The sequence below is a fragment of the Rhinolophus ferrumequinum genome, chromosome 12 (genome assembly GCF_004115265.2).
Source record: "Rhinolophus ferrumequinum isolate MPI-CBG mRhiFer1 chromosome 12, mRhiFer1_v1.p, whole genome shotgun sequence".
Classification (NCBI taxonomy): domain Eukaryota; kingdom Metazoa; phylum Chordata; class Mammalia; order Chiroptera; family Rhinolophidae; genus Rhinolophus; species Rhinolophus ferrumequinum.
Genome location: NC_046295.1, coordinates 20,966,055 through 20,993,911, shown reverse-complemented (window position 1 = coordinate 20,993,911; position 27,857 = coordinate 20,966,055). Strand labels below are relative to the sequence as shown.

Genomic DNA, 27,857 nt, shown 5'->3' with positions numbered 1-27,857 from the left:
TGAAAAGTCAGATATATCTTTCCCATGGTCTCTTTCTCTGTTCTGTATGAGGAGGACTCCAAGACCCTAGGAAGGGTGGGACCACCAGACGGATAGAGCACAAGTTTCAAAATGACCACGTGGTTGGTGGGGAGAAGGTCACCCCCACCTGGGAGCATCTACATTCGTTTATATCATACACAAGACATAAATGTGTATTGTGTCAATGGAAAAAAAAATTCTTTTTTTGGGGGGTGTCTGTTCCAGCATCACTTTAACAAATACAGGAGATAAAGAAAAATGCCTCCCCAAAGTGGTCATTGAAGATGGCAGATTTCTTCCTATTCTCTGTTTATGCTAAAAGTTTAGGATTTGTAAAGTGGAGGCATCTTTTGAGAATCGTGTCAAAACTGCAGGACTTATCGATGGAGAAGGCACACACATTTCATGAATGCTAAACTATTCCTCTCTACCCTGTCCCAGAAAATGGTTTTTCTAGAACTCAGTAAGGCCAACCGAGATGCTTTTATCTACCCGTCGCTCTCCTACCCATATTTCCACCCAATTCTCATTTACCGCTAAAGGGATCGTTCCTTTCTTTGAGTTCATAGCTATTAAACTCTGTACAAATCTTTGTGCTGCCTCATCTGCTGCCTAGTAAAAGCACTTACTTCATAATTTTTAATGACTTAAAGGCGTGATATGTCTAAATTGTAAGTTAATGGAGGGAGAGATAAATAATTTTTTAAAAATGGAATTAGGATACTGGAAATAGACACACTTCTCATTTTGTCTATAGCACGATGATTACAGGGGTGGAAAAAAAGGTCCCGGGACACCCATCTCACTGTGATATTGACCTCCATTGCAGAACACTTTTTGTCTTATGTCCAAGAAGGGATAGAGCAGTTACTGAGCCTTTTACTTTCCCACAAAAATTAAGACATTTATTTAAAAGCAGAGAAGTAGAAAATTGGTCCGGAGTAGTGCAAGCATCTTTAGTAATTTTGGCTATGTAGAACCCCTGGTTACAGTCATCTTACAAATTCGAGAGCATATTTTTAGATAATTTAGTTCTTGGCATCATTCTTATTCTACAGTGAGACTGTCAATTGCAGTACCATTAGGATGGCAAGTTTTATGTGTTGATCCTATCTGAAAGTTGAAACCAGATTCATTCCTCCCTCAGAGCCAGCCATGTGGTAAACCCCATTAGTTCCTGAGATGGGACCTAGATTTTAATGGACAAAATGGAATGTGAAGGCTCCACATCCTGTTACCCAGTTCTGATCAGTCCTGTACAGTTGAATATCAAATGTCTACATGTATCTTACCAGTTCTTAATCATTGTCAACTGTGCAGAAAGACACTCAGATGTTTTCACATGCACTAACTTCAGGAAATTCTCAAGTATGCTTCTCCCAACAATGTAAGCCATGCCCCTTGTGTATACACATACAAGTCATAATTTGAAATACATATTTAGCATGTAGGCTTAAATAATTTGGAAGGTGAGTCCAAGATGAAGCCAGGGATAAGAAACTTTGAATAAAGAGCTCTATGTATCTCACACTTGTTTTGCAAAAGTAAGAACTATGAATTCTCTTCCATGCAGGTTAGTCCAATTATTTCAAGTAGTTATAGAAAAGCTTGAATCATTAATCCTGTCTCCAGATGTGGTTTGTTGGAGGCATTTTTTAAAATGTACGTGATATCTACTGTTCTTTCTTCTCACACATTAAACTTCAGGTTAAATATGGTCATAATGCAGTATTGTTTAGTTGTACAATTCTTCATATAGCATGAAATATAATGTACAAAAGCATACATATACGAACTGAGCTAATATTTCTTTCCCCCAAATAAGTAAGTTATCCATCTAGATTCTTTTCAGTTACAGAAATTAATGATATCTTCATGAAAGAAACAAGTAGTTTAAAAAGAATTCTACAATGTTTGAGTTATTTAATAAGACAACAGAAATAGGTCAAAATGAAAAGAAAGATTGTACTTGAGGTTAAAAAAAAAATTTATTGCAATGTAGAGAGAAAAAAGAACCCTGAAAAAATGCCAGACCTTAGGTTAATTTTTATTACATAATGAGTGCATAAAAACAGAGTTTGGAAAAGATGTGATTTTCAGCCACTTTTCTAGTATAATTCTGAAATAGCAACAAAAAGTAAAATGAGTTGAATTGTTGCAAAAAAGGAGACTATCATTAGAGATAGTAGGTGGATTTCCTCACCATTTATTATATCATCCTGTTTGTAGTATTACATTTGAGATTGTGTCAGCACTTCCATTATAAGCTATACTTTAAGGAACTTTGGAATCTGACCAATGAGAAATCATTCTGAACTAAAAGTTGGCACAGAAAATTTCCTCCCGTGAGCAAAAGTTGTTTTCATTATTTCTTCATTGTTGTCTTCTTTTTGCCCTCTTTTCAAAATTTCATAAAACTTCATCTGGTTGCTTTTAAACCTGGATATCTGAAGAACAGCCAACCCAGTGGTTTGGAGACAATACATCTTTTGTCCATCAGGGCAGACTTTCTATTTGGTATTTTAAATGAAGGAACCAATACTATTCAGTTGGGAGTATTTAGAGAAGGAGTAAAAACGAATTTCAAAAGATGTCTTAGTCATTGCCTCTAATAATGTAGGTTAAAAGCGAGGAAATGAGGGTGAGAGTTAATTCATTTATTCCCATTATTGTATACATTACTTGATAACTAATTATAAAAACTGTTCTTCACAGCACCCCTGCATACCCATTTATTTTGCAGTTTTATTGATGTATAATTTGCATACAATAAAATTAACCCTTTAAAAATATACAGTTCTATGAATGTTTGTAAATGTATGTAGTCATTCAACTAACCCAACCACAATCAAGTTTCAGAACAATTTCATCACCATGAAAAGGTTTCTTCTTCCACTTGACAGTTTCCCACCCCCAACCCTAGGCAACTACTGATCTTCTTTTTCCTTTCTTCACTATAGATGTTATTTTATAGAATTTTAAATAAATGTAATCAAATGATCTATAATTTCTTGTTTTTATGTCTAACTGCCTTCTCGTAGCCTGATATTTTTGAGGGCCGCCATGTTCTTGCATGTATCAGTAGTACTTTTTTATTTTATTTTTTATTGCTGAGTAGTATTCCATTGTATGGATGTACCAGTATTTGTCAATCCATTAATGAGTCATGGATACTTGAAGATATTTCCAGTTTGAAACTATTATTAATAAAACTGCTGCACATATTTGTGTATAGGTCTTTATGTAGATATGTTTTCATTTCTCTTGGATAAGTATCTAGGAATAGGATTGCTGGGTCTTATGATAAGTTTATGTTTAACTTTATATGAAACTGCTAATTGTTTTCCAAGGTGGGCGTGCCATTTTTCATTTTCATCAACAATGTATGGGTGTTCTAACTTCTTCACATGCTGACCAACAGTCTTTTTCTTTGATTCGTTCTAGTGTGTATGTACTGATAAGTCACTGTGCTTGTTTGACATTTGTATATTTTCTTTAGTGATGTGTTTTTTTCAAATCTATTCCCTCCCTTTTGTATTGGGTATTTGTGTTTTTATTATTGAGTTGTAAAATATCTTTATGTATTTTGGAAAAACAGTTCTTTGTCAGATATATATTTAGCTAATGTTTTCTCCCAAAATGTGGTTTGCCTTTTCATTTATTATTTTTTGATGAGAAAAATTTTCTAAATTTGAAGTCAAATATATAAACATTTTTTTCTGTCATGTTTCATTTATTTTTGTGTCCTAAGAAATCTTTTCCTAACTCAAGGTCTCTAAGATTTTTCCTGTGCTTTCTTCAGAATTTTTATGGTTTTAACTGTTAGGTTTGGGCCTGTGATGCATTTCAAGTTAATGTTTATGGTGTGAGGAAGGATTGAGGTATAATTTTTCCCCATACGAATATATAATTATTTCAGCAGCATTAATCAAAAAGACTTTCCTATCAGCATAAAATACCTTGGCATCTTTCTCAATAAACATTTCATATGTCAAATCAAGTATAAGTCTATTTCTTGACCTTAATTTCTGGTTCATTGATCTATATGTAAGTCTTTATTCTGAACCCACAGACTTGATTACAGTAGTTTTATATAGTAAGTCTTTAAATCAGATAATGCAAGTCCCCTGATTGTGTTCTTTTTAAATATTATTTTGGCTCTTCTAGGCTCCTGAATTTCTTCTTAAATTTTAGAATCATTTTCTCCATTTCTGAAAAAAAAAAAAAAAAGTCTACTGGAATTCTAATTGGTATTGCATTGTATCTATAGATCAGTTTGTCAAGAATTGCCATCTAGACAATATTGAGTCTTCCAATCCATGAATATGGTATATTTTTCTATTTATTTAGGTCTTCTTTAATTTATCTCATCAATGATAAGTAGATTTCAGTGTTCAGGTTTTATACATCATTTGTGAAATTTGTTCCTAAGTTTTTTGTCTAATGCTGTTATGAATGGATTTTAAAATTTTGTTATCAAATTGATCTTTGCTACTGAGTAGAAATATAATTGACTTGTGTATCAACCTTGTATCCCATTACCTTGCTAAATTCACTTCAGAATTCTGGTAAGATTTTGTTGGATTCCTTAAAAAAATTTTTTAATGTAAGCATTTAAGCAATAGATTTTCCCATAGGCACTGATTTTGCTGAATCACACAAATTTGATTTGATGTTTTATATTGTCAATTTAGTATTTTTTTCTTATTTCTTCTTTGCCCCATTGATTAGTTTGAATAGGGAAATTTCCCAGATTTATTTCTCTCATTGATTTCTAGTTAAATTCTTTTGTGGGTGCAGAACATAATTTCAGCTCTTTTAAATATATTCAGGCTTGTTTTATGACCTAACATATGGTCTGTGCTGGTGAACCTTCCATGTGCACCTCAAAAGATTGTCTATTTGTTGTTACCTCAAGTTTTCTATAGATGTCAATTAGATCAGGTGGTTTCTAGGGTTTTAAAGTCTTCTGTAGTTTATTGACTTTCTGTCTCCTTGTTCTAACAATTGCTTCTAGAGAATTGAAATCTTCATCTGCAGTTGTTGACTTATTTATTTTCATTTTCAATTCGGTTTTTGCTTCATTTGTTTTGGATCTCTACTGTTAGGGACATAGATACATATACGTTTATAACTGGGATATTTTTGGTTGACACTTTTATCATTATAAAATATTTCTCTTTTTCTCTAGCAATATTTTTTGTTCTGAAGTTTATTTTGTCTAGTATTGATATAGCCTCTCCAGGTATCTTGTGCTTATCCTTTACATGGTATATTTCCCCATCATTTTACTTAAAACCTATCTCTTTATATATTTAAAGTATATCTCTTTTAGACAATATATATACTTGGATCTTGCTTTTGAAAAATTCAGTATGACAATCTCTACTTTTTGGTTGGTCTGTTTAGTTAATTCACATTTTAATGTTATTATTGGTATGATTAGTTAAGTTTGACATTTTGGAACTCTCTTTTATTGTCCCTCCTTTATATAATATCAATGTTTTTCATTAAACAAATATTTTATATAATTGTTTTGTATTAAACAAATATTTTTAGTATGCCATTTTAACTATTTTTATGAGTTTTTATAGTTGCTCTAGAGATTATAATTTATATCCTTCACTTATAATCTATTTGAAGTTAATAGACTTCTGTTAAAATATAGTAACTGTGTATCAATATAGTTCTTTCCCTCACTTTGTACTATTTTTGTTATTTTATATATATATATATATATATATATATATATGAAATAAATCCAACAGTACACTGCTACAATTATTAAACAGTAATATATTTTAAAATAATTAAAATAAGCAAAATTCATATGTGTATGTAAACACATATACATATGTACACACACATGCACCATTTCTGTTGCTCTTCATTCTTACCTTTGAATCTAAGTTATAATCTGTTGACATTTCCTTCCATTTTGAATATTTCTTCAACATTTCACATAGCATAGGTCTGCTAGTAACAAATTATCTTATCTCAAAATGTCTATATGTCACCTTCCTCTTTCTAAGATAGAATCAATGGATATAGAATCCCTGGCCGATGTTTATTTTATTCTTAAGCACTTTGAATATGTAGTACTAATGTCTTCTGTCTTCTGTTATGTCTGAGGAAGAGTGAACTTTAGTTACATCATTGTGCTTTTTATGTGATATATTGTTCTTCCCAAGCTTTTTAGAACTATTGCTTAACTTTACTTTCAGCATTTTAACTGAATGTCAAACTAAGTGCGTTTCTCTTTGATTTGTCCTACTTTGGGACTATTGAGCATCTTAGTAAATATTAATTAACCAATTAACTGCTATTGTTTAATTAGTTAATTAACATTAGTTGATTTGATTAGTTATTTTAACTTAGTTAATCTTAGTTAACATGTTATAACAAATTTGGTAAGTTTTAGACATTTCTTCAAATATTTTTCTGCCCCTTTTTATCTCTACTTTTTATATCTCTTCTTTTGAGATTCCAATGACATGCATGTTGGAATACTTCAGGTCTGTGGTCATTTTCATTAATATTTTGTCTCTGTGTTCTTCAAGTTGAATACTTTCTATTGCTGTATCTTCAAATTTACTGATTCTTATTCTCAAATCTGTTGTTGAGTCCATTTAGCTTCAGAATTAAGGTTTCTATTATATTTATAATTTCTGTTTCTTTATTCACATTCTCTGTGGTTGCTTAGTAATAGTATAGTTTTTCTTTAATTCTTTGAGCATATTTTTCTTTAAGTCTTTGAATATATTTATAATAGCTTCTTTAAATTTTTAGCTAAATCCAAATATGGGCCATTTTGGAATCAGTTTCTATTGAGTATTATTTATTTATTTATTTTAATGACTATGAATCATTCTTTATGGTTTCTTAGAACATCTGGTAATTTTTGGTTGGAATGTGGACATTGTGTATAATATGCTATAGCAATTCTGAATTCTATCGTCTATTAGGCAGGTGGAGGTGATAGGTGGTTTTGCTTTCTTTGTAGGTAATTACATTTCCTGCACTGAAATATGTTTGAAATGAAATCTGTCTCCTACATGTTATACAGTTGCTAATATCTCTGCACACTTTCTTTTTTTCCTACTTTTTTTAAAAATTAGATTGGTGCAAAAGTATTGCGGTTTAAAAGGCAAAAAAAAAAAAAAAATTGCAAAAACTGCAATTACTTTTGCACCAACCTAACAGCATGACTTCCTAAGCATTTCCTTTGCACCTGTGTAAGTTAGTGGCCAACCAACCGATAACTGGGATAGATTATGCTCATGCAGTGAAGCCAGTAAAGTAGTAAAGTTTCCATTCTTGTTACTCAGCTGTGTGTGGATTGAAGACACACTCAATGGCACAGCATATTCTTATATGTCTCCAGGCTTTCAATTTTTGTATTTTTGCCAGGCATGTATAGTGTAGCAGCCAGTCAGATATATATGGAGAATGTATTTTCACAGGACTTCAACAGCTCTCTCACTTGTAAAATCCCCTTTTTCTTAAGTTTCTAGCTGCTCTGTCATCTTCCTGAACTCAAGTCCATCATATTCAACTAGTAAAGCTGTGGATTTTTTACCACGGCTTTACTTAAAGAGCATAGAAGTACTCTCAATTAAGAAGACTATAAATTCACAGTTCTTAATCAAACACAGTAGCAGTTTTCCATGAATAAACACTTACCGAACTGTTGCCAGCTTTTTGCCACTTCCAGTCCCTAAAATGGCTGTTGTGAATAATTTCATCAGTGTAGACTTGTTTTCCACTGAGAAATTGCCCAGCCTACTTGCACTGCCTATTTCCAGAGACTGGAATAATAATGTGGAGTAAAATTAAGTCAGTGTATCCTTTCCTTGATATCATCAGATAATTATTAGAAAAAAAAATGCGTGCCTATTACTATATGGCTCTACCATACGTGACTTTGGCAAACTTTCAGCAGGGTATTTTGGCTATAGCCTTAAAAAGATATATACCCTTTGATCCAACTGTTAAGTTGCAAGTACCATTTAATCTAGCTATTCTACTTCCAGGAGTTACCCTAAGGAATAACTAATAGTGTGCCCAAAATTCCAAGTATAGATATATTCACTGAAGGAGTATTTATAACAGTGGAAAATTGGAAGGAACTCAAAGTCCAACAGTTAAATTTTCAGTATAGTATCTATGTAATAAAACACCATGCTGCCAGTATAAGCAATGGTATTGAGTAGTAGATACATGTTTATTACCGTATGAGCAAAGCAGGGCACAAAGAAACATAACAACATAGTTCCACCACTCTCTCACTTTTTAAAGTTCATGTAGTACATTGTAAAAAATCTGGAAGCATACATATCAAAGGTTATTCTAGATGCTGAGCATATGAGTAATCACCTGTTGCTATGTTGCTGTTGTATTTTATCTGTACTTTATATGCATTTCCTGCAATGAACATGATTTATTGTATAACAAAAAATGGTGACATCACTAGGTCCATGATGAGTCCTATGGTTATTAAATTTTATTAAATATTTAAATAGTATATTTGCTTGGTTTGCCTATTGTGTTAGGGACTAGTGTTGATTTCTTCCCTGAAAGTTGCTCTGCCAGAGGACTGGCTTTGCCTGGTGCTACAGGGGTGTGGAGAAATTGGCAAAAGCAAGATGGCCAAGTTGTAATAAGCAACAGCCAAGAGGAGGCCTGCATTCCCACAACCAAAAGGAGGCTGTGTAAGTTCACCATAGATCATATGAACACACAAAAGAAGGTAGCTGGGGTTGAACCATCTTGCAAGAATTCCCCTACTTTGGTGGAAGCTTGGGATATGATAAGGAAGAGGTTAAGCCCAAGATGGATCCCTCATACAGGGGCTGTGGAGCACAAGGCCTCAGTAGATCTTCCTCCAAACAAACACATACACCTAATGGAAGAGTTGGGATTCAGAAGCCAATCCCATAGCTAGAACCTGTGTCACTCAGCGTTAGAGCCAGAAGTGACAGCAACCAAGTCACCACAGGCAGTGTTTCCCCTTCATCCTACTCCATTCTACAGTGGTAACGGCCTACGGTTGAAAGTTGATTTGTGATTTGGGTGAGAGATCAAATTTACTGCAAGTCATCGAGCTGGGGCTGCTGGGGAAGTGAGAAAGAGGAGAAGGACAGAGCTGAGGATTAAATGGGAGTCTCAAGTTCTAAAATGCATGAAACTGAATTCTAAGAGCCAGAATAAAGCACTATACCTATTCATAATAGTTAGTGGAAAATTAAAACTGATTTCATTTATACCTGAACAAGTCTAGACCCTTCAGTATCAAGTGATTCCTCAGACAACAGAATCCAGTTTACAAACTAGAGGGTCTTGTGATATCATTTATGTATTTGCTCAGCTAATATTTACTAAGCACCTATGATACGCCAGGTGCTGTTTTAGGTGAAGATGCCACAGTGAATATGGCTCCTAGAGACGGTCCTTATCAACTTGCTATCTTGAAATATCTACTCTAGCCCTAAAGAGCTTGAACCATTTCACAAGCAGCTACTGTGGACTCCCTGTTTCCTGTCTTTATAATCACAACTGAATGTCTTTCTGCGGGATTCTGCTACTGTTGTGATCAAGTCCAAGAGACAACCTCCCCCATCCTCTGACACACAGACACTTCCATCTCTAAGAGAACCCTTTTAAATTCTGTTTCATAGCCCAAAACACATACCTCTAGATACTAAGAAGGACTTTACTTTTCAGGGGAGACTCTGCCTTCACACAGGGATGTGCCTTTACTCTTTATAGCTAATCATTATTGATCATACAAGATATCACATCCATATTTCAAGAATCACATACATAAAGTAGTGATAAGAACTCTGTGAGGTAGGTTGTTGGCCCCGGGGAACTGGAACAAATAGAAGAGAAGAGCAGGGCTGACACTCAGAAGCAGGGCTTAGTCTGCAGAGGTGGACAACCTGGGCTAGGCTGGTGTCAGGCACTGGAATAGCAGCCAAAGCAGGAACTGGTCATTTGATAAATGGGATATTAACACAAAGAAAGATCAGGATTTAGATGATCAGTCTCTAAAGGAAACTTCAGGTAACTCCCCAGGAACCATTAATTAAAAAGTTCAAACCAAGTTCAGATTCTGGGCATGGCTGGAGCAGACAAACAGTAGGTAATCAGCAGAGGTCTAGCCCAGCTTGTCATCTTGGGGGCTAGAGTTCCCTTTAAAGAGTAGGGTACAAAGCAGTATAATCAAATGGTAAGCAAAGTAGTTAATAGAAAACTAGGGTAGCAGGCAAGTTCTCAGTCTTAGGGATTCAAGGTCAGTCATAGTTGTTGAGGAATTAGAAGTGTCAGGATTAGAATAGAACCAGCTGGGAAAGAAGAGAAAGTGTACATACGGAGGGAACACTAAGTGCCAGACATTCCCTCTGAACTTATTTCCTTTTTTTTTTTGTCTCAGCAACTCTAAAGAAAATTCTATCTTCTTTTCTTACATCCTTCCTAAAACATAGCACAACTATGTACCAAGAACTTTCTTTGGGGATAATCAAAATGAGAACCAGAGAGGTTAATAACCAACCAGAGGTCACACAACCAGAACATTATAGAGCCTGGAATAGAATTCAGATCTTTATAACCCCAGAGTCAATTTCCCTACTTCATTCTGCAAAAGCGGAAAACAGGAAATAACTATCCCATGGATTCTTATTCTTTGTGGATGCAAGTGGAATCCAGAAACTGGGACCAGATCACACTCACAGTGGTAGGGTCACAGCACTGGATAGTCAGGAGTCAGGCAAGTTATTATAGTCATGTTATCACACCACCCTTCAAGGATGTCTACAGTTTCTATCACTTTGAGTTGGGATATGGCAGGTGGTACACAGATGTGTTACTAGGGAGGATATATGAGTGAGGATGAAATCAGAGATACATAACAAAATGCGAGAGGGCTAGGGTACACCAAAAAGGAAGAAGGGAATAACTATTGTTTGCAACACAATTGGCAGTTTTTGTTTTGTTTGTTTGTTGTGTTTTTGTTTGTTTGTTTTTCTGTAAAGGGCCAGAGAGCAGATATTTTAGGCTTTATAGGCCATGTGATATGTTCTCTGACACAACTACTCATCCCTGTCATTGTAGTATGAAAGCAGCCACAGACAGTTTGTAAACAAATGAGTGTCCCAATAAAACTTTATTTATTAAAAAAAAGCTATGAACTGGATTTGGTCCACGGATTATAGTTTACAGTTTTCTAATTTAGAAAACCTATAGTGTCTACCACCTTGGCAGCAGGTATATTTAATAACTAGTGACTAGTTAACTTGTAAAATAATGTTAGTTTACTAGAAAAGCAGCCATCATCTTAGAAAGTTTGCCTGGGTCAGGCCAGTGCAGTGGGTCTCCTGGTAACAAGGGGGCCCCACGTGCCTGGCTGGCTCAGAGGGAAACCCTGAAAGATACACATAAAGTGTTCTGTGACTAAGAAGACGAACTCTGCTGACCTTACGGTTTTCCTCAGGTGGTGCCAGAGTGAGCAAATGAAGAATCATGGGGAAAATCAGATACTGAGAACCTCATATGATATTTGGTCTTTCTTCCCCTCTGCAGGATTATAATATGGGCTCTTGTCCATATAAGAAGAGAAATAAACTTCTGCTTAACTAGTTATTGTCAGGATGCATTACCTACTGCCCAGAGAATGGGTCTTAGTTCTAGACACTGCATGAGTTAGTTATATAGACTATATAACTGAAGGATTTGTAAGTACTAAATAAGGAATACGGTGTTTCTAATCGGCCAAAAATGGATTGGGGGTGTAGTGGAGGAGGAGGTGATATATTGTAATAGCCATATTAAACTGTACTAAACTTGAAATAAGGGAGAAGATATTTCCTTAAAGCTAATAGGAAAAATCAGTTGCAAGAATCAGAACAATGAATCTAAGTTGTCATCCAGCTGCATGGGCTTAGGAAAAGAGTTCCTGTGCTGAGGTTTTCATTATAAAACACAGAGGCATTATTGGGAATAAATGAACCAATATGGATGAAACACCTATAATTGCCAACCTGAAATTTCACGCCAAAAATTGTCTGATTCCCGGGTTGATGTAGAGTGTTTTCGTTTGTTTGTTTGTTTCCTTAAAAGTTCATAAAAGATCAACTTTATTAGTGGAGTGAGATACTTAGCAGGAGTATGTTTATAAATTTGGATTCTTCGGGTTTCCTCTAATATTGGAAACAGAAGGGAAGGGAACTTCTTCCTTGAATTGTTTTCCCTGAATCTACTTATTGTGGTCTTTTGTTTGGTACGCTAAAAATAACAGTAGTGGTGTCCAGCTGCCAGGGTGAGGAGAGCCGAGATTCTGCCAGGCTCTGGTGGCCAAGGCGGGAGCCAGTGGGAGTGTCTACCCAGGGTGGTACCTTTGTCCAGTTCATCTGCCAGATGGCCTGCCTTTCTCCACATTTGCACGAAGGCGTCTCATAGTCTCCTCGTGGCTCTGACTGGCGGTGAGTGTTGGAAGGCTTGACCCATCTTGGACTTGTTTGGAAGGAAGAAGACGGGGAATTTTTGAGGGCTTTCTAGTGAAAGCTCCCAGGAAGAGTCAGCGAAATCCAGAGAGGATTGTGAACGGAGCCCTGCACTCCCTTCTCCCACATTCCAAGAGCAGAACTTTACGGAATGAAGTAACAGGATAAATAAAATGACAGGAGAAGGCGAAGCACGTGTTCATGGGAATCCCCAGGGGTTGTCAGAGGAGGAGGAAGGCCTGCCATGCTTCTTGTTCGCTTGTGTTTGATAGATTTCTGTGCCCTTCTCTTTCCTTCTTTTTTCTTCTCTTCTCCCATTTTCCCCTTCTTCTGCCCTCTCTGCTTCTCCCTTCCCCTGATCAGTACCAAGATCAGCTTAGAGCACAGTATTTGGCTGGCTCTCCCGCTACCCACTCCCTTCCTCGCGTGCACTCACGCTCCCTGTTTCCCCTTGCTACATGGGTATGTCGTATTCTTGTTTCGATAAACTTTTTGAAATGTTTTTATAAAATGTCAACCTATATGCTGTACTATACATCATGGTCACAATAAGAATGGGTCACATAGCTTTATAGTCCAAAAGTGGAGTTCATGAATTCTGGCCATAAGTCTACATGAGTGAATCATTAGCTTTATTAAAAGGTCCCAGTGTAGGGAGCATTGAGTTGCCAGAGTAAGGAGAAGGCATAATAAATGGTACAAAAATATAATTCAAGAATGAAGACTTCAACTTAGTTGTTCTTAGTCCCTTTTCTGTCTTCAACCCCTTTTCAAACTGCATGAATTTTGTCTTCTCTAGGCATAAGCATATACACAACATTTTGCAAGCAGTTATAAAGAGCATCTCTGGCTCTCAGGTTAAAATTTTTTTAGCAAGATGAATCTGTGATGACTTCTATATAATATACTAAGCAATACCAAAATAGGTACACATTTTTTAAATGTAATAACAGAAAGGAGAAAATATATTTACCATGGAGAGATCCGTCACTTATCACCTTAATTAAATGATTAAATTCAGTCAGCCAACCTGGCATTATGTGTCTCCTGAAGATGATGCAATATAAAGTGTAATGCATAATTGGTGAAGTATCCTGGCCAAAAAATGTTTACCTTACATCTAAATAAGCCTTTAGACCTAATGTCTAGTTGACAGATAATGCAGGAAATAAAGAGTTAAAGGATATTTATTTCAAGGAAATAAGAAGACAAATTTAAAATGTGAAGCATTCTAAAAGACATCTAGTTTGGCCTCTTAAGAAAGTCAAGATCTTTAAAAACCAAACAAATAAAATATCTGTGATGACTTTTCTAAATTAAAAGAAACTATAGGAATGCAACAACCAAAAACAAAATGTGGACATTGGTTGGATACTTATTCAAATAAATAAGTTATAAAAAATGAACAAACAAATATTTGGATAAAAATTATGAAAATTTTAATATGGCTAGATATTAGGTGATATTTGGAAATTGTTATTTTCCTTAGGTGTGATAATGGTATTTAAAATATCATATGTATGGTATTTAATATATCTTATATATATGGTATTTAATATATCTTATATATTTAATGTGTCATATATATAAATGAATTAAATGTAAACTTTTTAAAAAAGTTTATAGCAAAAGGAAGTTTATAGCAAAAAAGTAATAGCAAAAGGAATTATAGTTCTTAGTCATGTACTTTGTCCACTTAAAATCTTTTGCTGCAATAGCTGGTTCTGAATAGCTTGGCTTCACAAAGCCAAGGCTAAGCATTTTATAATAGGTCGTCCAACCAAGATATCACAGTGAAGCTCTCTCTTTGTTTCTCCCACTTTTACTAGTGGTAAATGTGATAAGAATCTTTAATTTTAACACTCAAATGCAGCATTGCTTTGGGTGACTTTATATCTCAGAGGCTTAAATAATGCTTTCTGGCAAACGCTAAAGTTGAGTACTTTTTAAAACAAAACACACCACAATTGCCACTACCCACCACCTCCACCACCACCACCAGTCTCCTCTGATGTAATAAAAGGAGATATGGTATACATAAAAGTTAAGGAAATGTTATCACCTGAGATCATATTTTCCAACTGGAATTCATTGAGAAATAAGGAAGTTGGACTTACAGAGCCACGATTTGCCGGCATCACCAAGTCTAATTAAGTCAGTCCATATTATCTCATGTCCCGTCTGGTGTAGTACTATGTAATGCTACAGATTACTGGGGATTGCCAAGAACTTACTGCACAGTATTAAACTGTATAGATAATGGCTTTTGGCATTTTTGTTAGAAGGGGCTGGTTTCAATATACAGTAAGGCAACATCATTGTACTCTCAATGGTTAGTTCATCACCAGCTTTTTACTTTCTTCTTTTTTTTTAAGTCCTGAAAATAACTTACCAAAGATTTGTCATTTCCTGCCTGGAGAAAGTTCTGGAGCATTTGTGTTTTTATAAATATCAGATGTGTAATCTCAGACATGAACTTATTATAACTAGCCCCCAGGCATCACGAGCTGCAAGTTGCCACATGAAAATTAAAGGGGTCAAATTCAAAAAGGGAGTGTGTCAAAAGGCTCTGGAAAAAGGGCATGAGCTTAATAAGCATCCCTGAGATGAACCTGTGATTGCCATGGAACCTGCCATCTGTCTTTTGCTGTTGGTTAGACTTCCAAATACCTTTTATAGCTCCCCAGTAGGGAAAAGGGTCCCCTGGGCTCAATAGGAAGAAAAATATATTAAGTTGGCTCCTCTTAACTGAAGGGGAAGGGAGAGAAGTGTTTAAATGACTTACTATCTCTTGGGCTCTATTTACTCTGTTAAAAAATATTGTACCTAGTATTTCAGAAATGGGAACTCTTTGAACCTCAGCGAAAGTCTTTTGGGGGTCATTTGGTATCCTTTTGGAACAGGGGACTTGATGCTGTTGTTTTATTGGCAGCATTTATCATCAGTCCCACTTACTATTTTACCTTTCTCTGAAACATGGGATGATAAAGGAGCACCATAAAAACAGACCTGCAGGTTTGAATTAGTCTCCATTCAGCTTACCCATTGTTTCTCAGTTGGAGTCTGCTACAACCAGGGACAGGTTCTCTGTGCTAGGATATATTCCCAGAGGAGTGAAGAGAGAGGATTTAACAAGTGGGATGAGAGTGGCAATTAGAATACAAAGTAAACTTCAGAAAAGTTAGACTTAAAGTAAGGGCATGGAGAACAACCATTACTTATGCAGAAAAGTACAGACCAAATACCAAAAGTGCCAAAAACTGGTGCAGTGTAAAAATAAAGAAATATGGTCCATGAGTCATCGAGAGAAACAGATGCTTCTTTTTTTTAATTAAAGGGGACACCAGAAGAAAAATTGGATGACAGAAAAGGGTCTTATCCAAAAGAAAAGGAGACTGGATATGTTTTGAAGCCAGTCGCAGTAACCATAGGGCACATGGCACTGGATTTTGACTCAGAAGTACAATCTCGAGCCTGGGTAGGTCGGCTCAAAGTATATGACTAGAGTGATGCGTGTGCGTCTAACTTTGTTAAGTGCTTACTAAAAGTACAGGCACTGAGCAAGTGCTTTATGATGCTTTAAACATTTTTTTTTTCAAAATGCCTCTATGAAGCAAGCGCTCAAATTATTCTCATTTTCCAAATGAACAAAACGAGACTAGAGATAAGCAATTTGCTCAGTCATATAATCAGTAAGTGTAAGCTAAGGACAATAATAATAACTGCCGTTGCTGCTAAGCAATGTGTATACTTACCTCATTTAGTCCTGACAATAACTGCATGATATAAATACTGGTGTTATCACCATTTGAAGAAACTGAGGCTTACAGGTGAGTGTTATGAAATCCTGCAGCTCCTAAGTGTGACAGCCAGAACTCAAAGCCAGGGAATTTGACTGGAGTCCACCACACTATTCTGCCTCTAGGTAGTTTTTAACTGTATAAATTTGGGCTTTTCCCCCCAGCAATAAGTATATCTGCAACATTGGTAAAGAAAATGACTTTTGAAAAGAAGTGTTTGGTATTTGATGTCTGAAATGAGTTAGGTTTTAAGGGAATACTATATAATAACTGCTGTCATCATTTGGAGTGGCGATTAATGTTGCTGAGTAGATAAAGGTATTAATAGTCTTTATTAATGCTCAGAGCAGAACTCCGGATGTTCTGAACTCCATAGATGAGATGAGGGATCTCAGGAACTGAACACTGGCTTAATTCCTACTCCTGCATTATTCTCTTTGGGAAAGACAAATCATGGGACCAGGTACACACTCATTATTTTCAAATCTAGACTTCTTCGCTTGCATCAAAATTGGCTGAAACAGAAGCTGCCAAATCTGGGTGATGGAGCAGAGCGTGGGTATGGTCGTCTCCAAGGATCGCAGATGATCAGAAGCTTCAAAAACAGAGCCAGGCCAACAAGAGTCTGAGAATAACAGAAACCTGGAAGCCATGAGGCGGCAAAGAGATCCACACCAAAGCACACTATCTGGTGACATTTCAAAATACCAGGGACCTTGGAGCAATCCTAAAGAATTCCAGAAAACTGGGAGTCAGAATTACATCAGTCTTCTCAATAGCAACATTAGAAACTAGAAGACTGGAACAGTGCTTTCGAAACTCTAAATGAAAATGATTTCTAAGGAAGCTATTAGTGGATAGGCGCCACAAAAACAAGACGTGAGATCCAGTAAGCAGATGACCAAATACGGGAGAAAGGCAAAGGAAATTTTTAAAAGGAGAAGTCTCAGGATGAGAGCGGAATAGCAAGTGAGCCTAGAGCACCCGGCCCCAGTTAGAGCCGAAGTGTGCACGGTTCCAGAGGGAAGCTTAAAGATTACCTGATAGTTTGGAGCCATGTAGGAAATTATATTGAGAGTCATAATACACCTGTGTAGGATGAATTAGCTGTCAGTTAAAAAAAATTAAGCAAACAAAAAAATTGGACAATTATTTCAGTGGAGGGGAAAAGTTATGGAAGAAAAAAAATGTTGTCAGGTCGCTACTTGACTCCAGAGCAAATACTATTTTTGTAGTGATAATAAAAAAGTACTGAATATGGATTTAACCAAAAATTGTTTCACCAATCCAAGACAACTGTAATTGTAAATTGCACTATCATTTTATGTGCATATTTTATGTGTGAAAAATGACACATTCAATATAAAGTGCATATCAATTTCAGAGATATTAAAAAGTATTAAAACCGTGCATCTTAGAATTGATGAAATATATAGTTTATTAGAATAATAAGGGAAAGAAAGTATAAACTTCTCATCTAACTTGATCAGGAGCCAATATATATTATTTTATGTGATGAATGAGGAGATTGTACAACACACATACCATTTAGAAAAATAGAGCAAATATCAGATGAAATTACTAAAAAAAAAAAAAAAAGGTAGTTGCCTTTTTGGGGAGAGTGGAGGACAAAGGGAGACTATATGCTAGAGTCTGCTGGTTTGGGTTATCTTTGAACACTTTTTGTCTTTAATTGGTGTGCGTACATTATTCTGATAAATATTATTTAAATATGAACTGCTCCATGTTCCATATATCTGAAAAAAGCTTCTTGTTCTGTGCTATTGGCAGGTCCCCTAAATTTTACACACATGATCTCGGAGGCCTCAGATTATATTCCAAACGAAAAGTATGAAAGATTGTATTCATTTCCAAAAAGTTAAGGCTGTGCCATCTTTAATGCTTCAATGGGAGTTCCATTTCCATAAAGCTTGTCAAAAATTGGATATTAGGTGATCCCTCCCTTTTCTGAGTTTTTGTTGTACCTCAGCTATTCTAGCTATTCTGCATGTCAGTGGGGAGGGTAGAATTTGGGCAAAGGCAGAGGGAGCTCACCCTGCTGGTGGGGGCTCTCACGTCTCTTGTGGAGCATTTTCAAATTGTCACGCACCCACATGAGATATTGATGCTTTTCCAAGAGGACACTGTCCACCCCATCGCATCAAGTCCCTGCCATCTTGAGGCCTTGTCACGGTTCTTGACAAAAATATTTCATATTCCTGAGTATGTTGGGGTAGAAAAGAGTTAAAAGCCGTATCACTTAGCCCTTCATTATCTGGGTTTCCTTCTGTAGATATATGAATAGGGAACTATTTCTCCTTTTCGCACATGTTTAGGTCTCGCCTCTGCAACAAAACAGTAAAGCATTTGAGGGCCCAGACTCCTTAATTCTCTGGTGTTAAACAGAGTGCTAGGTATATAACAGGTACACGATAATCATTTACTGGTTGGTTTTAATATGGCTTAAACCCTTTTCCTTATTTGAGGCTGATAGGAGTTAACTGCATATATGATAGTCTAATAAACTGTTTACGCATATTGTCTTTTAATGCCTGTGTATCAAGTTTCTTACTAATAACTAATGATGGCTTAGATTTTTAGGCATATTTTAAATCATATACTTGAAAGATTTATAATGAGAAAATGCTCTTTGAAATAAGGTAATTTAATTTTTAATTTAAAAACATACCAAAGATTTTTGTATTTTGTTTCTCACTTTTGTAATTGAGTGTGTGTTGTGTATATTGAGGAGGTAGGTCCCAGTTAATGAGATGTCTTGGTCATGAAGGTATCTGAAAACCATTCCCATGATAGAAAGTTCAATTAGTAAGGGAGCTTTAATGCATAAGGAAAGATATATAGAAACTCATACGTTTGTCTTTTCCATGCATCAAATATCCTCAAACAATTAAAAAGAATAGAGTGTCTAGCATGCTCTGGATAGTCAGCAAGCACTTATTTAAAGTAATGAAAATGAGATAGATGCTGAATATCGGGTTTAACATTTAAAGGAATCTAGAAACGATCAAAGAATGTTCACGTAAAAGGTAAAAAAACAGTAAAGATAAGAAATATGCTCATTTCTTCTTTTGAGAGAGTTGCCCACCTCAGGTTGGTTAGAGACCTTTCTCCCAATGTTCACTCCTCCCAGGAGGCAGAGCTTCTCTGGCCTGCCAGCCTCCACCAGGGAATGATAGAGGCCTTCTTTCCCTAACAAGCACCCCCCCACCCCCCCGACCCCCCCACCCCCAGAGCTTCCTCTGTCTGGGATGATTCACAGTGAGCTGCAAGCATTGGCTGTTCTTCTTTGCAGCATAAGCAGTGGTGGTTCGTTCTGCTCAGCCCAGCCCCCAGGCCCTTGGCCAGCTTCTTCAGATATCAAGGTCAGCCGAGTCACCTGGAGTAGGTTTCCCATTTAAGCACCTCTCTGTACTTGCTGCAACGTCCAGCTGAGGACGCAAGAGAACCCTACGGGAAATTGGGGAATGCCAAGGAGAGGGAATGGCAGGAGAGGAAGAGAGCTCAAGAGAGGCAGTAATAAGGGTGTGAAATAGCTGACATTGCTGAAACCAAAGAGAATAAAGTACAGTCCTGTCTAATGAGGAGAATGGTGATGTTTTTATGGCCATTAATGGATTTAGCAGCAAGATTTTACTTTTTAATAATCATGGAGTCCATTTGCAATTTTGACCTGGGTTTGGAATATCCGGCTTCCCTCTCCTGCACCCTGCTAAGCTGCCTTCCTTTCATCCTACAGCCTTTCAGTTCTTCCTTCCTGCACAGGCTTTCTCAGGGAGAGCTGTAGGGAAGTGACAGCTCACTTCCCACAGCTCACTACCCGTTTAGACAGTTACATTGCTCCACACCAATAAAATGCATTTAACCTTGGCCTGTGGGGGATGTAAATCTTTCAGGGTCTATTTATGTATCAGTTTAATATTTTTATTTTCCTGTCTAGATGACCGCTACGTATCTGTCACTGCTATAAAACAGTGGCTTTCCAAACTTTTTTGCCTGTTATAGAACAGTTTGTTCAAACTGATTCTCACATGGAACCCAAATTGTTTGTAAAGCAACGTGAAGGTAGAGTCTTTGAAGTGCTGGTGGGAAGAAGGGAGTCTGGATGTTGGCCGACTTCTCCCACTCGCACCCCACCTCAGCAGGCCCTGAGGGGCCTCAAGGAGCAGACTTTTGTAAAAATACCTCTTTTCATAAAGAAAAACCTTGTGAGCCCTGCATATTGGAAATGTCTTATTTCCTCTGTACTGTGCCCAGGGTTGTTTGTCATGTGAGACCAAAATAGTGAAACCGCAATTGAAATTTGGAGTCGATAATCCTTCCCAAAGGACATAAGATTTAATTTCTTTTACTATCAGTGAATCAAAGGATTTTTGTCAAAAATACCCACAATTTAAAAAAATACACGCAGCTTGTTTACCCCCAGTGAGAAAATAAACTACCACTAAACACATTCGGTGATGCTAAAGTAGACAAAGTTGGTAACACAAAGGCCTAACTGTGGTTTTTGAGGATTCTTTAGTATGCTAATTATAAATCTTTTTGTTTTCTAATGAATAGTGTAATCCAAGAAAGTTTTATCTCTATTATCTGTATGGATTTTAGGAATATTCTGTAATTCATACTTGCATTAATTCAAAATTACTTTCTCATCAGTCTAAATTAGTGAAGCTTTACTGTAAATTGCTTTATAAGAAAGATTCAGGAAAATGATTCCCTTTTATACGTAATAAAGTATATACTTAAAAAGTATAATCCTCCAGAATGGTATGGTTTCATTATTGTCTTCCTCTGGAGCTAGTGGAATCAACTAGAGTGTCAGTGTATTTACCAATCCAGAGTATCAAATTTCATGAGGTAACAAGTATGGTAACTCCTGGCTTTTCTCTCAGTTCACACCTACCCCAGCTCCCCACTATGTATTCGGAGGTGATCTGTACCTTCAGTGTTCCCCTGCTCTGAGTTGCTGAACACCATAGCCAGTTAAGAATTTTCCTGAAGTCTCAGGAAGACCACAGATCATAGGATCATAGTGAGATCCCTTCACTGAAAGTACCATATTAACAAAGAGTTGGCTCCTACTTTCACACCCTCGCAGTGCAGTAGGGGAGGTTACAATGCAAACACTTACAATAAAGCTGCAATAAAGAACTCCCTCTGCCAAGAGCCGGCTAGAATTAGGACCTAACGGCTAAGAAGGCATTTGCCAAGTGGGCGAGTGAGCAGAGCACATTCTAGGGACAGAATAGAATGTGGAAGGCCCAGAGAACTACATAGTTATTGAATGCACTAAAGCAAAACAGCAATTTAAACCAGTCCCAGCTCCCGTAAAGCTCATACTTTAGTAGAAAGAGAGAATGCGCCGTGGTAAGGTCATGGCAGTTTAGTATAAATGAGGGGAATGGTGAAGATGAGGCTGGAGATACAGGTTAGCTTCCATCTGAAGGGTCTTGAAGGACAAACTTAGGATGAACTTTAACTTGTAGGTGGCTCCAGGAGGTGTTGACCAGTTTAGCCTCTGGAGGACAGGATTGATGATGACTTTCTGCGGATGAAATGAAAACCACATGGTGTGTCTGAAAGCTCAACAGTGTTCAACCTGGCATTTGCTTGAGCAAAAGCCCATGAGCTGATTTCATATCCTCCGTTGGGTGGGTATTAAAATGCCACACCATTGCGTGTAAGAGAATTTAAAGAGGAGAAAAATTAAAGTGAGAGCAAGAGTCACAGGAAATGGCTGCAAAGTGGTGGCCTGGTGCACCGGCCATGAACTTGAACCTGAATTCCTGCTGACTGCCAGTGACTTGGAGTGTGCACATGGTTTCACCTGAGGTAGCCAAATGAATAACAGCAAATGTTGTGCCAAGATGTTCCCTCTGGGTACTTTAAACCTTTCTGGAGTAACACAAGGCTTCTGTGCAAAGCTTGAAAATGTGTAATCTGGGAACCCATTTTTCACCCTCAGCTTGAAAACAGGATTCAAATCTATTGACTCTTGTCTACCACACTTCAGCCTCTCTCACTGTCTTCAAGTTCCCTGAAAATACCCCACATACAACTTTCTGCAAGGATGATTGATTTTTTTCTTTTAATGGCAGTCCTTCTAATGGCTTAGCCTCTAGCGGAAGAGTGTTTTTAATGGTATTCGTATGAGTGACGTGCTGCTTCTGGCCACCACTCACCAAAGCAGGCACTTCTGTTCTTTAGAGTACTAAAGAGGGCACTGATTCATTCACGCTGCCTTTGACCAGAACCTGGATTACCCAGGATAATTTGAGCAGCAGACATAGTAAAAGATCTTGTTTTATGCTGATTGACCCCATGACTTTGATCTGACACAGCTCTCTAACCAGTGGTTCTCAAATTGTCGGTGTGTATCAGAATCACGCGGGACTTTTTAAAACACAGGTTGCTGGGCTATACTCCCACAACTTCTGATTCAGTGGGGCCCAAGAATTTGCATTTTTAATAATTTATCAGGCAATGCTGATGCATCTCTGGACAACACTTTGAGAATCACTTACCTTGTATCCCAAATTTACCTGACATACTGAAACAGAACCTTCGGAGGAGGGGCCCTTAGAGGTTGATTTTTTTTTTTTTCCTCTAAAGTGAGGCGATTCCAGTCATCAGAGAAATTTAGGAAATAATATAAACTCATCCCAGGTGCATTACATAACAGTTTATTTTAAGTAATCATTTAAAGCAGTGGTTCTCAACTTTGGATGTATATTAGGATCATGTGGGGAGGTTTCCAAAAATACTAATTACTGGGTCATATACCCAGAGATAGCTGGTCAAGGAAAACACAGATATCTGTATTTTTTAAAGCCTCCCAGGTATTTCTCATGTGTAGCCAGGGTTTGGCTGAAAGCAGATCAGAAGACCCATTAGCCCCCCACTTTACCAGACTAAGTACTGGAGCACCCAGCATGATCCTCTCCTTACAGGTGTAAGGGAAGCTCCCTTACACCTCCACCGCTTGGCAAGGTGCATCATATCTGCAGAATCAATAATTCTCCATCTAATCACATGAGCCCTAAAAAGCAGAGAAGCTGTTCCAGCTGGAGTCTAAGAAATGCAGAAGAGGCAGGAAAGATTTGAGGTGTGGGAGGACTGGACCCGCTGTGGGGACAGAGCCCCAGAGAGCAGTTTCCAGGCTCTCGTCCTCACATAGAAAGGTGCTGGCTCAGGTAGTAGATGGCTATCAGCTGTGACTAGTTGGCCATTAGCTGTTACCGGTTAGCCATTAGCCACTGATATAACTGCCATGGCTAAGCTAGCAAAGTGTGGCATGGTGTGGCGTCAATGTGGTGTAGTGGCGTAGTGTGGTGGTGTGGCATGGCGTGGTGGAGTGTGGATTGCAGATTGCAGAGAGGCGGATTGCAGTTAGCAAGTGAGGTTGTTTGGCGGTGACGGGTGGCAGGTTGCGGATCGTGTGTCTCCAACCCCGCTGCCAGTGAGACTATAGTGGTGTGACTTTTTGGTCTCGCCATATCCTGTGCTCTTATGCGGGGACTGGGACTAGAGACTCCAGATGGGACCCCGCCAACACCCCGAGTGACAACCGCTCTTGCTGGCTTTGAATGTAGATGAAGGGGGGGGGGGCACAAACCACAGAATGTAGTGGCTTCTAGGAGCTGAAAACAGCCCTCGATTGACAATGAGCAAGAAAAAAGGAACCTCGGTCCTACATCTTCAAGGAACAGAATTGTGTCAAACACCTGAATGAACAAGAAACGTTCTCCTGTAAAGCCTGCAGGAGTGAAGCCATGTCATTGTCTTGCTTTCAGTTTTGTGAGTTGCTAAGCAGAAGAACACCTCAGCCATACTGTACCCTGACTTCTGAACTATAGAACTGTGAGATAATAAATTTGTTTTGTTTGAAGCCATTGTTTGTAGTAGTTTTTATGGCAGTCTAAGAAAACTGACACTGAAGAAAGTGTGTAAATATCTTCAAAGTTCTGAAAGAAAAATAAGTCCACGTATAGTTCTATATGTAACAAAAATATATTTCATAAATGAAAGGGAAATAACCATATTTCCAGATAAATGAAAGCTGAGAGAATTTGATATCAGCAGAATGACACGATAAGAAATGCTAAAAGAATTTCTTTATGATGAAAGAACATGACACCAGATGGAATACCAGATCTAGAGGAAGAAATGAAAAACACCAGAAATGGTAAATAAGTGGATAAACACAAAAGAATATTTTCTTAATTTCTTTATGAGGCAACTGATTTTAATGCACAATTCCAACATTGCATTGTGGGGCTTTTAATATGTCGATAGAAAATGTGGGGACAGAGCCAGGAGTGCAGTTTCCAGGCTCTCGGCCTCACGTGGAAAGGTGCTGGCTCAGGTAGTAAATGGCCATCAAATGTGATTGGATGGCCATCAGCTGTAACCAGTGAGCCATTGGCCACTAATATAACTGCTGTGGCTATGCTAGCAGAAAAATGGGGGCTAGCAAGAAGATGGTGGCTGAGCTAGCAAGAGCGGATTGTGGATTATGGGTTGCAGAGAGGCAGATTGCAGTTAGCAAGTGAGGTTGGTTGGCAGAGAAACGATGGCAGGCTGCGGATTGTGTGGCTCCTGCTTCCTGTGTCTCTAACCCAGCCGCCAGGGAGAATATAGTGGCATGACTCCCCTATCTATGGCTCCATTGTTTTTCCTTTTTGGCTTCACCATATCCTGCGTTCTTATGCAGGGAGCAGGAGTTGAGACCCTGCATGCCACCCTGCATAACAAAAATATATAAAAACATTATTACAGAAGAATGGGAGAGGTTAATATTATTATATAGTTGCAAAATACTTACATTTTATGTAAAGTAGTACGACATTAATTCTAAATACACTACATAAATTGAGTGTGTAAAGTAATCTCTAAAATTAAGAGTATATAAAGAGATAGAGTTAAAAAGCCTTTAGAGAAATTAAAATGGAATACTAAATTCTTGTATCCAAAGGAAAACAAAAAGATGGGACTGGAATATAAAAATGAGATGAGGCAGATAGAAAACAAATAACAAAATAGTGGACATAAATAAGCTGTATCAATAATTACATTAAATGTTAATTAATTAAATCCATATTGACAGAATGAATTAAAAAGTAACACTAATAATATAGGTTGATGAATTGTAACAACTGGAACACTCTGGTGGGGGATGTTGCTAAAGGGGGAGGATATGTATGTGTCGGGGAAGGTGTACATGGAATATCTCCATACCTCCAGCTCAACTTTGCGGTGAAGCTAAAACTGCCCAAAAAGATGAAGAAGGAGAAAGAGAAGGAGAGGAAAAGGAAGAGGAAGAGGAAGAGAGAGGGGAAGGAGAAGGAGAAGACTAAAGTACACTAAATTTTATGCTGTCTACAAGAGATGCACTTTAAATGTAAAGCCACAGATGAGTTTTAAGTAAAAGGATAAAAGAAGATACACCAGGCAAACAGTAAGCATGTGATGTCATACAAGGTAGATTTCAAAACAAAAAGTCTTACCAGAGATAAATAAAGATACTACAAAATGATAAAAAGTTAGTAAGATAAAAGAGCATAAATGTAAATGAATCTAATCATAAAGCTGAACAATAGACAAAACAAAAACTGACATACCAAAGGGAGAAATATATAAACCTATGAACATGACTGTAGATTTTAAAAACTTTCTCTTAGTATTTCATAGAATAAATAGACAAAAAAAAAAAAAAATAGCACAGATATACAAGATTTTATCAATACTACCAACCACACATTTAAGGAAAAAAATATCAATTTTACATAAAATCCTTCAGAAAATAGAGTGAGAATACATTGTAACTTGTTTGGAGAAAAGCATTATCTTGATATTAAAACCTGAAAAAAAGAAAATTACAGATAAATAGATCATAAACATTGATGTGAAATTCTCTAACAATGTATTAACATATCAAATCAGTAATACACACACACAAAAAAAATAATAATGCAAAATTAGCTGGTAAATTTATCCAAGGAATGCAAGGTTGGTTAAATATTTAAAGTCAGTCAATGTAATTCACGCAAATAACAGAATGAAGAAAGATTATATAATCAGCTCAGTAGATTCATAAAAAATTAAAAAATATTTGATAGAATACAGCACCCATTCATAATAAAAAACTTTCAGCAAATTAGAAAGAGAAGGGAACGTCCCTAATCTGATAAAGGGCATCTATAAGAAATGTAAAATTAGCATCATTTCTATATACCAGTAACAAAAAAATTGGAAGTTGAAATTTAAAAAATAATTTTTGTAATAGAATTAAACATGATGTATATAAGGGATACATTTAACAAAATATGTGCAAAACCTGTATGCTTACAACCACGTGTACTATTCAGAGAAATCAAAAAAGTCCTAAATAAATGAAAAGATATGCCATGTACATGGAGTGGAAGACTCAATATTGCTAAAGACACAAACTCTACCCAAATTAATTTATAGATCTAATGCAATCCCACTTAAAACTGCAGCAGGCTTCTTAGTAGATACTGACAAGCTGATACTGAAATTTTTGCAAAGATGCAAAGAGCCTATAAGAGGCAAAAGAATTTTGAAAAAGAAGAACAAGATTAAATAGAACGCATACTACATGATGTCAAGACTTACAGTAGACCATAGTGGTGACAACAGTGTAGTGTTGGTATAAAGACACACAAATAGATGAATGAGACGAAAACTGCAAGCACAAACAGACCCACACATATATTGACTTTGACAAAATTACTAAGGCAATGAAATGGAAATCTTTTTAATAAGTATGCTAGAGCACCTGGATAAATATATGGAAAAAAATTAACCTTGATCACTACCTCACAATACACACAAAACTTAATTCAAAATGGATAATAAACAACCTTAAAAGCTAAAAATATAAATCTTCTATTAACAACATTGGAGAATATCTTGAATGTCTTTATTGCCTAGAGTAGGGAAAGATTTCTGAGAGGGGACACAAACAGTATTAAATGTAAAAAAGAAATACACTATATCAAAATTTAGAATTCACCCTCAGTAAAAGACCCCATTAAGAAAATGTAAAATATGCCACATACTAGGAAAAAATATTTGCAATACATATCTGAAAAAAGCCTCATATCCAGAATATATAGAGAAACTCCACAACTCAATACAAAAGAGGTAACTCCATTTTTTAAGTGGACAAAAATACTTGAACAGGCACTTCAGAGTGGTAGATACGCGAATGGCCAATAAACACACAGTTCTCAATACTGTTATTCTTGAGGCAAATGCAAATTACAACCATAATAAAATATACTACACACTTAGTTAAATGGATAAAATTAAAGACTTAGACAACACCCAGAGTTGACAAGAATGTGGAGAAACCAGAATTATCATCTTTTGTTGATGATTGTGAATGAGCACAACCACTTTGGAAAAGGTTTGGCAGTTTTTTATAAAATCACACACACACCTACCCTATGATCCAGTGGTGCCACTTCTGTGTATTTACCCAGGAGAAATG

General features: G+C 36.8%; 1 protein-coding gene across 2 annotated transcripts in view; it reads left to right on the top strand.

Annotated features, from left to right (window-relative positions):
- The window catches only part of ADAMTSL1 (ADAMTS like 1), an 887,009-nt gene that overhangs the window by 330,034 nt on the left and 529,118 nt on the right, over positions 1–27,857 (top strand). The gene's annotated exons all lie outside the window — the stretch shown is intronic.